At 36.5% G+C, this 12,753-nt stretch overlaps 2 pseudogenes; both read right to left on the bottom strand.

The window, feature by feature from the left end:
* Positions 1-211: 211 nt before the first annotated feature.
* LOC149255649 (glyceraldehyde-3-phosphate dehydrogenase, cytosolic-like) lies at positions 212-8,513 on the bottom strand (annotated as a pseudogene).
* Positions 8,514-10,450: 1,937 nt separating this feature from the next.
* On the bottom strand, positions 10,451-12,423 carry LOC149255648 (homeobox-leucine zipper protein ANTHOCYANINLESS 2-like; annotated as a pseudogene).
* Between the last annotated feature and the right edge of the window lie 330 nt (positions 12,424-12,753).

The raw sequence follows: 12,753 nt of genomic DNA, 5'->3' as shown, positions 1-12,753 counted from the left end.
TCAATGAGCAATGCTCGTTATATGTTTCTCCCAATACAAAATTATCATTCCCTATTCAACAAAGGTAGTGAAACGATCCCTAAGCCTGTGAATGCATTGGACTGTTGATAAGTACAATTCTTAACTTTAGAGAAGTATGAGTGAAAATTGTGACATTAGTGAGAACGGATTTTTCTCTTTAGGAATTGGAAACAATAAATCTCACCCAATATACTATATCTTCTTCAAGTTCTTGAAGTTTTTTGGGTTGTTAGTTGTCAAGTCTCTATATGGCACAAGGTTACCACAACGTCCTCTGTGTAATTAAGAATTCCTTTGAATTTTCCCTCAGATTCCTCCCTATAAAATGAAATGTACCATATAAAATGAAATGTACCATATATAGTTAAAATGAAATACACAACCTTGAAACTTATTCCTGACAGAGATTGTATATATCCTCTTCCCTTCCTCTTCTTAGGGGGTAACTGAGACTAATTACCTAATGGCTGCCTTGATCTCGTCATAAGTGGCAGACTTCTCAATTCTAACAATCAAATCAACAACTGAAACATCTGGTGTGGGTACTCGGAAATCCATTCCAGTCAACTTTCCATTGAGAGCTGGTAGAACCTTGCCAACAGCCTTCAAAAATACAATCACAATTAGTAGCTGTGAGAACATAAAAGGTGATGCTGGTGGGGATTCATATTAACAAAATTAGAAGAAAAATATACAGAACCCAACTAGATTACAGAGAATTAACCAATTACAAGTACACAGTTAAGGTTTCTCCAAAGAAATCCAATAAACAAATAAAATCTAATCACCCTAAGCATGGGACAATATGATAAAATGCGAAAATTAGGTAAGAAATAAAAAATATTAAATTCAAATGGGATCCAATGTCAAGCAACTGCGTTGTTGTGCCTACTATAAGGAAGTGGTACTTCCCATTTGCTCTCCTAACAGTCACCTAACTGTCAAGGGTAACCATAAGGATGAACAAACACCAGGAGGAAAATAGAAACAGACAAGCTTAAAAAAGTGGGCTTTACAAAGAGATAATTTGGATGTAAATATAGGAAAATCGTGAGCCCTAGGTTTCGAACAACAGTACACTTTCATGACTGCATGAAAGTAATGGTAACAAGATGTATTTTGTCACTTGACACGGGAAGGTGGTAGTCTCACTGTTTATTGCTCAGGTAAGACCCTGGTCATACTAACTTTTGTTCAGGTAAGGTCCTGATCATAACTTCCCATGAAGAGAAGACATTTCAGACATTTCAAGTTTCTCAGGGCTATCTTGAAGTAGCTGAAGTAATTTTTATACATGAAAAGAATGACCGAAAGAATTGTTTGAGAAGTAAATCAATAAAACTAACCTTATAAAGTGTTTAATGTGATTGATAATCACCAAAATAAAATATTTACTGATGGTTTTAAATATGTTTAATCATCATTGTTAATTTGTTGCTTCCTACCTTAGCTGCTCCTGTACTGCTAGGAATAATGTTAAAACCAACTCCTCTGTCACCTCGCCAGTCCTTGTTTGATGGTCGATCAACTATATTATGTGTTGTTGTTTACATACAAAAACATAAGTCAATGTAGCTTGCAAACGCCTTGTATCAATAAAATTCAAGGGCATAATACTAGTTCATAGTAAGTGTACTTGTGATGGAATGGACAGTTGTCATGAGACCTTCAACAATGACAAACTTGTCATTGATTACCTGCCAAAGAAAACAGAGTGTTTTTGTTCTCTTTTAACATATAGTTCCTCCCCAGCAATATGTAATTTTTCTCATATAAAGACACCTATACAATGAAAACTATGATAATCTAGTAAAAATATCATTGCAAACCTTAGCCAAGGGAGCCAAGCAGTTAGTATTACAGCTTGCATTTGAAACAATGTTCGAATCAGATTTGTATTGGTGCTCATTAAGCCCAACAACAAACATAGGTGCATCCTTGCTTGGAGCTGAGATAACAACTTTTTAAGCACCTACCTATTAGAAATCAACAAAAAAAATTTATTATATGGAGTCTAAATTGTAATTTCCATTGTTGCACTTTATACTGTTTGAAATTTACAAAATTAGATATGTTAATAGTCTTTAGGGAGGGAGTGGTATTACATGTGACAACTCCTTAGTTACCTCAAATATCATTTATCAACTTTTAGGTACATTGTATTTTTAACTAGTAGCATGTCGGATAAACTTTGAAGGAAAAAATCAATTGTAATTGAATTGTCGAATGGTAATATTCAAACCTTCAAGTGAGCAATTGTTTTCTCTTTGTCAGTGAAGACACCTGTGGATTCAACCACATACTCTACACCGACCTCACCCACGGTATTTCCTAAGGATTTCTACATTTTTCAAACCAAAATGTGAATAGTTAGATAAATGGGAACAAATAGACAATGTCAACACTTACACTCTATTCATGCCTAAGCTCAAGCAATAATTGATCTAAGAAACTCTCATTGATCTCCATAAACAAGTGTTTTACCTGAAACCAAACACAGCAACAGATTTTTCTCCAAAGAGTAAAGTTTTCGAGTCTTTGACCTTGACTTCATGATGCTTCCACTGTTCATGGACACTGTCATACTTGAACATATGATTCTGAAAAATAACAGAGGCATAGAAATTACTGCAGAGATCTTGAGTGGGAAAAATATGGTAGAAGAAAGCTATCAAATGAGTTAATAAAATCTTCCTGTTTCAGTTTGTCCTTAAAACATAAATGCTGTTGGGAATAAATCGATGAACAAAAAATGCAAAACGAAGAACAATCTTCAGGTAGACAATCCAAAATTCATCAGGAGAATGATGTGAAGATAAGCCTAAATTTGAATGAAGAATTCCTCCTCGATAGATAAATAAGGAAGAAGAGAAAAATTGCTCATTTAAAAGGACTTTAGCAAAGAATAATGTATATATTACACAAGCAGACTTTGCCAAAGAATAATGTATTCATTATGCAAATGAACTCAAATATTCTTGAATGATACCGTATATAATGATCGAGCAGGATTTGAAGAGAGAAAATCAAGCCTTGATAACATTTCTGGCTTAACAAAGTGGGCTTTACAAAGAGATAATTTGGATGTAAAGATAGGAAAATCATGAGCCCTAGGTTTCAAACAACAGTGCACTTTCATGACTGCGTGAAAGTAATGGTAACAAGCTGTATTTTGTCACTTGACATGGTAAGGTGGTAGTCTCACTATTTGTTGCTCAGGTAAGACCCTGGTCATACTAAGTTTTGTTCAGGTAAGGTCCTGATCATAACTTCCCATGAAGAGAAGACATTTCAGACATTTCAGGTTTCTTAGGGCTATCTTGAAGCAACTGAGGTAATTTTTTTACATGAGACATGCTATTGCCAAATCTCCTTGCTCATGTAGGGAGGGAGAAGTATTACATGTGACAACTCCTTAGTTACTCATTTATCAACTTTTAGGTACATTGTATTTTTAATTAGTAGCATGTCGAATAAACTTTGAAGGAAAAAATCAATTATAATTGAATTGTGGAATGGTAATATTCAAACCTTCAAGTGAGCAGCTGCTTTATCTTTATCAGTGAAGACACCTATAGATTCAACCACATACTCTGCGTCAACCTCGCCCCATGGTATTTCCTCAGGATTTCTACACTTTTCAAACCAAAATGTGAACAGTTAGACAAATGGGAAGAAATAGACAATGTCAGCGCTCACACTCCATTCATGCCTAAGCTCAAGTAGTAACTGACCTACGAAATGCTCATTGATCTCCATAAACAAGTGTTTTACCTCAAACCGAATATAGCAACAGATGTTCCTCCAAAGAGTAAAGTTTTCGAGTCTTTGACCTTGACTTCATGATGCTTCCATTGTCCGTGGACGCTATCATACTTGAACATATAATTCTGAAAAATAACAGAGGCACAGAAATTACTACAGAGATCTTGAGTGGGAAAAATATGGTAGAAGAAAGCTATCAAACGAGTTAATAAAATCTTCCTATTTCAGTTTGTCCGTAGAACATAAATGTTGTTGGTTATCATAGAATGAGAAAACCTTGGAAGAGATAAACAGGTTTTGTTTACCCTTTTATTAGATTGTGAGTCCCATAACTGTACAACAAAATTACTCAACCCAACGGCAATTTGCGTCCCATCGAGTGCCCAACTAATGCTGGTAACTGTGCCCTCTTCTTCATCTGCAATCAGAAGCTCAGATATAGAGCTATCAGAAGCATGCCACAATTATATAGTGTTGTTCAAGGCTATGGGCAAAACATTGGTGGAACTCCAATCCAATAGACTCAAGTAATAATTATCCAGAACATCGTGCACATCTAGGGTTCTATCTGCAGACTGCAATCAACATGGATAAGTTAAATTACTAGGTGAAAAAAAAGGGACAAAGGACAATGGTCCTCAGATAGGCATATCCAGTGTACTAATAACAACAAACCTCAAATACTATGTAGTTTTTGTGGTGTCCGAAGAGTATATCAATGGTTAAAAAAAAAAAATGTTATCATGGCTTTGTTTGCAAAGGGGTACTTTTCCTGTACTAAAATGATTTCTAACATCATTCTGTTATAAAAAAAAAAAAATTAACAAATTGGAATGGGTGTGGTAGCGATTTTAGCGTTACAAATGAAAAAGAAAAAAATCTTTGTAGCACATTCCTCCATATGGGATAATGATGTAATTGAAAATAGGATCAAGGGCTTTGATTCAATAACAAGTAAACATCAATGGTATTCAAGATTTGATTATGGAATATCTAGTGAAAATGATGGTAAACAATATGAAATCCAGGCCTACCTGAGCAATATACCTGCGTGCTCTTCTAGAAATAGGGGAATTAGCTAGCACATTTTCTTGTGAAGCCTGGGAAACAGTCAATGGTTTTCCATTGAAATAAAGAATTCTATAATTTTTTTCGTAGCACGGGCATTCTTCAATAAAGTGGTTGCCATCTTCTTGTATGCTTTTCTGGAAGAGGGGGAGGGGAGAGGACATGGGTATCGTCACTGTCCTTTTGCTTCTGCGTGATCATGAATCTAGCTACCTCCAAATCGATGGATCCTCTTGTCGAGATAAATCTGTCGCTCTGTGATGGCAAAAACAATAAAACCAAATCCTGATTCACACTTCCAACTGAACGTACCAAAAAAGGGTATCCACTTAAAAAAAATTCGATGGTTGTGCAGAGAGGTTGATAACCTGTTTCCCCCTAGCCACATTTCATTATAATAAACCCAATTGAGGGAATGACATGTTTGCAGCATATAAATTATCTGTAAAAACAGGGAGAGAATGCATACTCTGTGTTTATTCATTGAAGCACCCTGTTTCTGCAGAGGACGAAGACATCACTCCCCTGTGGAAAAATTTCCTTTGGTCGTTGTTGGTGGTCTGAGTGGCATTTGTTTCTTTTCATATGTATTTTTACGCACTGCCAGGGTCGATGTGGTGTTTTGCTTGCGAGGAAACAATATCGAGGCTTCGATGTGTTCCGTGGCAAAGGCATCTCGCCGCTCCTATTGAGCAGACTCTTTGGTCCTAGAAAATTCATGAACCGTTTCAGTTTCATGAACCGTTTCAGTTTTGGATCAACGATCAAACTTTGTTCAATCGTCTAACACCACAAATCCACGGTTAACAATAGGACACGGCGACGGCTGGGGCAATTCATTTCAAAGGGAAACGCCTTACGACGTAACTAGCAATTGTCCCAAAAGGTACAAAGATAGGCCTATAGGATTATTAAATTGGAACTGTTGAATTTTTCTAGAAGAGATGTTGGTTCAAACCTAAAGGATGAGAAATTTGGGATGGCTAAAGGCTTTCTAATTTTTTTTTATTATAGTAAAATTTGATAATTCATTGGTTTTACTTTCAAAAGCTTGAAGGAATTTGAAGAGCATCTATAGAATTGTTTTGTGGAATTTGATCCCAAAATCATTTATTTGTATATACATACTAAATAAAATGTTAATTGGTTGAAACCCTACACAAATGTTTGATATAAGGAAATAAGCTGGAAATTTCCATTATTTAGAAAAATTGTAGTACCCAGAAAAAACTAGACCCTTCAAATTGAGCATTAAAATGCTATTGCATTAAAACCTTCAAACTTGGTGGTAACCCTTCAAATTTGGGTTGAACACTGAGAACAAGTATTTCTATTTTTTTGTGAGAACATTTTTATTTGAGAACGAGTGTTTCACTCTTTTATTTAAAGAGTAATTTGGTTGGAAAACTGAGAATAATGATTCCTGAAAACTGGGAATGAGGGTTTCATGAAAAATCAGAACAGAGTGTTAAGCAGTTAACTGTGAAACTCTTCAACCAACATGTGTTGTAAACTGATACGGTGGCTGAGATGCACTAAATTGACAATGATTTGGCCACATGGTAAGAAGACATAAAGATTCACAGTTAACCATGAAACTCTTCAACCAACATGTGTTGTAAATAGACACGGTGGGCGAGATGCATTAAATTGATAATGATTTGGCCACATGGGAAGAAGACATAAAAATTCACACTGGATAACGAAACATAAATTGATAATGATTTGGCCACATGGGAAGAAGACATAAAAATTCACACTGGATAACGAAACATGACACTTGAATATTTTCATCAAGCCATCATTAAATTGACAAAGTGGCCGAGATGCACTAAATTGACAATAATGAGTTAGCCACATTGTGGCTCGCCGAGTGTGGCCATGACGAGACTGAAACAACAAACTGATAATGAATTGGCCATATGGAAAGAATGAATAAAATTTAACAAACTGACAATGAATGGACCATATGGAAATAATGAATAAAATTTCACAAGGAATAAAAATGAATACTAGCTAAAACTGCACCATCACAAAAACAATGGCAAAACAATTTTCCAAAAGACACTTCCCACCTAACCATTGCAACAACTTGCACTTTTGCAAACAGATTGCTTACAACTATTGCGCATTGCAAACTAATCTCTTCCCAGGTATTCAAAAACAAAATTTTCCGAACAAATTGATACAACCACTAAACATTCCATAATCACTCACTTCAGTTCGACAGATAAACAGTCAGGCAGATAAAATCCATGCAAATATTCAAGAAAATATTTTTGCTAACACATCACAAGACTATTGTGCATTACAAAATGGTAGATTAAGCCTTGCTGATAAAATCCATCCAAATATTTAATAACATAATTATAAATACTCATTGCTCACAACCGTAGTGGATTTGTAGAATAATCGCTTCAGCCTAGCAACTAAAATCCATCCAACTATTTGTAAACTTCAAAGTCAATTATTAAAAAACATATAAACAATTTCCACTCTGAAGAATTTTGGTAAATGTACAACCCTCTCTTGCAGACAAGATAAAACAACCCTCCCCCTCTTGCAGATAAGATAAAACAACCCTCTCTTGCAGACATGATAAATTATTGTTCAAAAACCAATTTTATACATGAAGACACATATAGCACTTTAACATTGATAAAAGACATCGTCATAGAACATCTTGTATTGCGGTCGATTATCAGTGAAAAGTAATAGAAAGTGCAGAATATTATCAGTGTAAAGTAATAGAAAATGCAGAATATAAATCACAAAGAATGTGGTCTACCGAAAAACAAATTAAATTTATACATGAAGACACATATAGCACTTCAACATTGATAAACAATAATTATACTGTATAATAATGAAGAGCTTAACAAGCATCAACATGCAGTATGGGTTCCAAAACATTGATAAACAATAATTATACCCTATAATAATGAAGAGCTTAACAAGCATCAACATGTAGTATGGGTTCAAAAAACATGGCTTCGAATGGAAAAAAGTTCCATATTAATAAGCAGCTACAATTAGTTTGAGTTGACCCATTCAATTAGAAGTCATAAATCCACAAAATCCACTGTAGTCAATGTAAACTTCAATTATACGTCATTACATTAGAAGTCATAAATCCACAAAATCCACTGTAGTCAATGTAAACTCCAATTATACAACATTACAGAATCCTGCAATCTACAATGCGTTTCTACAAAAAGATTCCTTCATCAAATATACATACATGCTATAGAATTCTCTCCCAGAAAAAACCGACCTTTACAAATCATCACCATGAAAACAGGCCTAGGCCCTTTCCCCACGGATACGCCTTGCAAGTTGAATGTCTTTCAGCACGATGGTCACCCTCTTCACATGTATGGTGCAGAGGTTACTATCTTCAAACAGACTGACAAGATAGGCCTCTGCAGCCTCTTGAAGTGCCAAGGCAGCATAACTCTGCAATCGCAGATCCATCTGAACACAATAAAACAAAATAATTAGACAAGTACCATCGCCAGAACAGAGTACCAAGCAATTCATTTAAATGGGTCGCCAATTAAGCTAACATTTTAATGAGAAAGGTGACAAGTTACCTTGAAGTCCTCGGCAATTTCCCTCACAAGCCTTTGAAATGGCAGCTTCCAAATTAGCAACTCCATGCTCTTTTGATACTCGATTAAAAAATTTGCAATAAGATACATATACTATAAAGAAAATATTGTAAACATATCGATAGAATCTGAAGCAAATTTAAACTGTCTGTACATAACGAAGAGCAACTGTTCTGGGATGATATCTATGAGGCTTCTTCACACCTCCGATCATGGGAGCAAATTTATGAGTAGCCTAATTTAAAAAAGGAGCTTCAGAATAAAATGCCACAATAAAAACAACACGCCTCAATTAACTCCACCAAATATGCAATGGAAGAAATATAGGAAAGTTGTTACCTTTGTTGCGAGCTGCTTCCTTGGAGTCTTTCATCCAGTAGATTTCCGTGCTGTTTGCTTCGTACGAGCCATGATTCAAGGAAAAGAGCGATCTACAACACAGAGAGCAAGAACGAAAGCATAAGACCAAAGCCCAAACATCAAAATGGAAAATCCAAAACCACAACAAAAAATTACTATCAATCTCTTTCAAAAAACCCACTTTTAGGCAATGAAATCACGATCACACCGCCTTAAATAAAATGGAGATTTTCCCATACTAAACCCTCGAAAACAAATTTGAAGAACAAGGAAAATAGGAAATCAAAGCAGACATATACTCTGAGACAAACTAAGATGGAAATAAAACATGGATCCTAACCCAAGAACAACCACAAACCCTAGGAAACCAATATAATTCACTAATTCAAAAACAATCTGACATAGACTTATGAAGTTGGAATTGTTGAATTTTTATAAAAAGCCAGACCACCTTCTGGGTGGCTATTTATTTCAAAGCAAACCAATCAACATGGTGCTACCAATCAGCATGGTGCTTATCGAAAAATGTTGATGAACTACATTAGATAGTAACCAAATTACTGGAAATCGGAAAAATGAAATGCTCGACACATTCAACAATAAGGCTCAATGCACTGTAGCAAAAGAAAGCAATCACGTTTTTATCTTACTCTAGATATGTTATATGAAAACATGAAATATTCATTATCATTATCAATGTTTTGTATTATATGTTATAACATGCTTGATACATTCACTATTCTGCTTGAATTCAAATATGTAATTGACAGCACGCAGTTAAAAGGCCAAAATGTCCATACCAACTTTCTATATTGCATTGAAGAAAAGGGCTTTCAAAACAAAACCTGCTTGATTTTTATGTAGGAAACCAAAAAAAATTGACTAACACTGTCAATTCTTGCAAGCATTAACCTTCGCTACACCACATTAATGTACAAAATTATGCACAAAGGAAATGCATTATAAATAGAATTTAAACAAGCAAAAGACACAACATACCTACCCTGATAAGTGAACAAAAATGCAAAAGCCTATCATCCAAAACCTACAATTAAGCTAAATAATATCAATGTCGTCATGTCATATCATGTACATGAATGGATGATTGAGTTTAACTGAAAGATGAGAGTAGTAAACGATTAAGATTTTGCAGGATATCAATACCCCAACCAGTACCCTTGCATGGTGGTAAAGCTTGTGCAAACATCATGTTTGTTTGATAATTGCATTGCCAAGGAAAGAAGATTTTTCTGGCTGATTTCAGTTTTGTTTACCACTTGGCAAGTATATATGTGGTGTGTTCTTGACTCCACTACGCATCCTTCATGAATTTTTTTCAGTTACATATATCATGTGATCTCAGTAATCCCATTGCTGTCCATCCCAGGACAAAGGTGAAAGCAGGTAGGAGGAGGTGGCTGTGGCTGTTACTGTGAGGGAAAAATCAACATGCAGTTCAATGCGAGAAAATTGGTGTTGAGATCCCCTCATAGCTGCCCAGTGCCAATGCCAATTCCCCTTACCTTGCATGTTAAACATTGATTGGCATGGACCAAACAAAAACAAAAAAGCTTATGGGGACACAAGAAAACTAGACAGTGAGGATTAAGAGGGAGAGATTTATGTCAAGAATTTTCATAGTGCAGAGCTACCTTGATTTTCTGCGCGGTATAGGATATGAGGTTGTTCACTGTCTCCACTGATTCTACTATGAGTTTGGCTGTTGACAAGCTGTTGACTAATATCTGGAATGAAACTGTTAAAAGTGATCCTCCCACACGTGAGATGTTGACTCCAACGCCCTTTCCAGTAGGGTTTAGTGCAAGGCGCCTGCATTCTGGTCCGTCTGGAAGAATGCCAAAGCTAGAGGGTAAGAGGGCAACATAAGCTGGATCACCCCCTCTCATAACCACATGCATGGCTGGGATGTCCACTGGAGCATAAACTACAAGAGACCCTGATGCATCTGTGCAACTCTCTTGCAGGATCAACATACTGCTGCTTTCGTTGGAATTCATGGCCTAAAATCGAAAACATTCACAGTTAAGGTTAAGGTTTCATGAGAGGAATTATTCTCCAAGAAGAATTTCAAAGAAAAAGAAAAGGAACATATGCTTGCTCTTAGAAGAGAAACACAGTTGCCAGGATCTTGTCCTTTCGGAATGTGAGCCATTTCTTGCATTGGACCTCCATTTGACAGTATATCCCACTGTTCCAGTTTTTTTTTATCAGTGGTCAGTAGAGAGTACCGGCTGTGGATGAAACGAAATAGAAAAAACAATGCCATGCTATGAATTATTGAGTCCAATTATTCCTTACCTCTCTTCTGAGCCTCTCATCCCTCAAGAAATCAAATAATCTTTGCGGAGAAACAGGAAGCCACACTGATGTGGCCGCGCTCAGCACGACACTAGGTGGCTCTCCCAGGTCATCGATGCTCTTTCTTGTCATAACACGAACATCGTCATCAATGTTACCAGAGAGCTTATTCTAGGTGTGTACAGTCGACGCACTCACTCCAGCACAGAAATTGTCCGTCATGCGTTGTGCAAGTATTAACATGCTGCGACGCCCATTGGGAGTTGGTATGGCTATGCAGATGAATGCATTCCTCATAATTAGTGTCGTAAGATGAATTTTAAGAAAAAAATTGTGTTTTCAAATTTAGTAAAAACTTAGATTGGCCAAAATTGCTAAGAAACACTTCACTTATCATAAAAAAACATAAAAGCTTACTCCACTCATAAAATCTTACTCCAACCATCATCAAGAACCTAAATTTACCCATCATCAAGAACCTAAAAAAAATTTAGATAACCGCCCTGATATGTTTTCTGCATCTGGTTGTTCTCTGTGCAATAAAAAAGAAAAGAAAAGGGCATCACTGTGGTTCTCACCCATGGGATGTCTTGCTGAAACGTTCGTTGTTGCTATGAGAATAGCAAGGCACTCACACTGACGTTTTAAAGTTGCCAGCCGGCGCTGTGCTCCAAAATCCATCCCAAAATTTAACAGAGAACGGTAAAGCTTGTGCACTCCACGATCATCATACTCTGCATGCTCTACGCATGTCACCTGATATTTCATCAAACACATATACATTACATCTGAGATTAATTGGTTACTATACCCGCCTGATAATTCCTATTCCCCATTATCAGCGATATAGGATTCAGGCACAACCTTGGAATACCCGTTGGGCATGTCTTGAATCAAACAACCAGAAGGCAACCTCCTGCATTTCATAAATACCGCAGGCGAATTATCTCGAAGGCCATCAACAGATACATCCACCACTGCCCATACACCCTCAGCGTGCTGTTTGCAGAATCGAAGAAAGTAAACCTCTCGAGCAGGAACCAACGGTGAAAGCACTTGCAATTCTGCATACATCTGCAAGTCACAGAAAACTTCATCTTAGTAATCAGAATGTAAAAAAAAAAATGGTAATTGAAAAAAAAAATACCCCACTATAATCCTAGAAGCTTACAAGTTGCAGTGCACCGTTCCTTGTTCCGCCCATTCCGCTCGATATTACATTAACTGTGGCTGCCCTGGATATCATGCAGGGTAACATTTCCTTATACCTATTCGCCATTAGAAACATGGGAATACAGGTAACCTGATGAGTGCATGCTTGCCATATGTGATGCGCTGCGAGGATAATGAATCGGTAACATTACATAGTGGCATACAGGGATAACTAACTTCCAACATATAATGATCCAACTTACAATGCGCAACCACCTATAATGATCCGACGGAAGAGATTCTTTTAATCGTCTAACACAATGGATCAACGGCTCCAGGCATTACACAGTGGCATACAGGGAAGTTAATCTCAAAGGGAAATGCCTTACGGTGTAATAAAGATTGCTATCTGCTGATCCTTTTCAAAATCCTTGCTGATGAAGGTATTTGTCGAGAC

Source organism: Pinus tabuliformis, chromosome 7 (genome assembly GCF_031772625.1).
Source record: "Pinus tabuliformis cultivar Carrire ecotype Pingquan chromosome 7, CPIR1, whole genome shotgun sequence".
Lineage (NCBI taxonomy): Eukaryota > Viridiplantae > Streptophyta > Pinopsida > Pinales > Pinaceae > Pinus > Pinus tabuliformis.
Note: the sequence above shows the minus strand (reverse complement) of the source record. Positions and strands in the feature narration are given on the sequence as shown.